This window comes from Octopus bimaculoides, chromosome 2 (genome assembly GCF_001194135.2).
Source record: "Octopus bimaculoides isolate UCB-OBI-ISO-001 chromosome 2, ASM119413v2, whole genome shotgun sequence".
Taxonomy (NCBI): domain Eukaryota; kingdom Metazoa; phylum Mollusca; class Cephalopoda; order Octopoda; family Octopodidae; genus Octopus; species Octopus bimaculoides.
In genome coordinates, this window is record NC_068982.1 from 41,543,199 (window position 1) to 41,544,068 (window position 870).

Genomic DNA, 870 nt, shown 5'->3' on the forward strand with positions numbered 1-870 from the left:
GGCCACCATTTTAGATAATCTGTTCTACGTCGGGTCACCATTTTAGATGGTATTGTTTAAATGTACATTGTATTCATATGAATAATATATAGTCTATTGACTAAATTTTACACGCTAGGAGAAATTTCTAATATTTCTCATTACCCTTGATATTATTAATTATTGATAATTTTTCTCTGGATAATTTTCGAATTGAAAAGCCAGCATTTCTTATTTACTGCCGACAAGGAGCTGCGCTTGCGCGGTAAATTTGAAAAATTAGAATGTATAAGCATGGGGCATATACTGGATTGCCTCGTGTATATATGTTTAATCTAAGGTGTACTTGCTGAAGAAGACTTCGCGTAGCAAATTATTTTATTTGCTAAAATAAGTCTGAAACCATTGGTCCAGGAATTCTAATGTTTTTATTTTTCATTCCCTTTCAAGTTTTATCCCTAAATAGTGGTTTGGAATTTTACTGTCCTTTCTAGCGTGCAAGGAATCTTATGATGGATGCCTCTTATGTGTTTAAATGTACACTGTATTTACATGAATAATATATAGTCTAATGACTAAATTTTATACACTAGGCCACTGGTAGTAGAAATTTCTAATATTTCTCATTAACCTTGAATGTCCTGTACCCAGATATGCACCTATACATACAGGTGGATGTCGGTATGCACATACCTGTACGTATATATGCATATACTCATTTACTATTTGTTTTTACATGACTGAACGCAGCGTCACCAATTTGTAAGTAGTTATCGTAACTTTATATTTTCCGACGCTACTCTATCTCTTTCTCTTCCTCTATCATTTTCCCCCCTCTCGCTCTTCCTCTTTACTACTACGTATCTCGCTTTACCCCTCTCATTCTTCCTC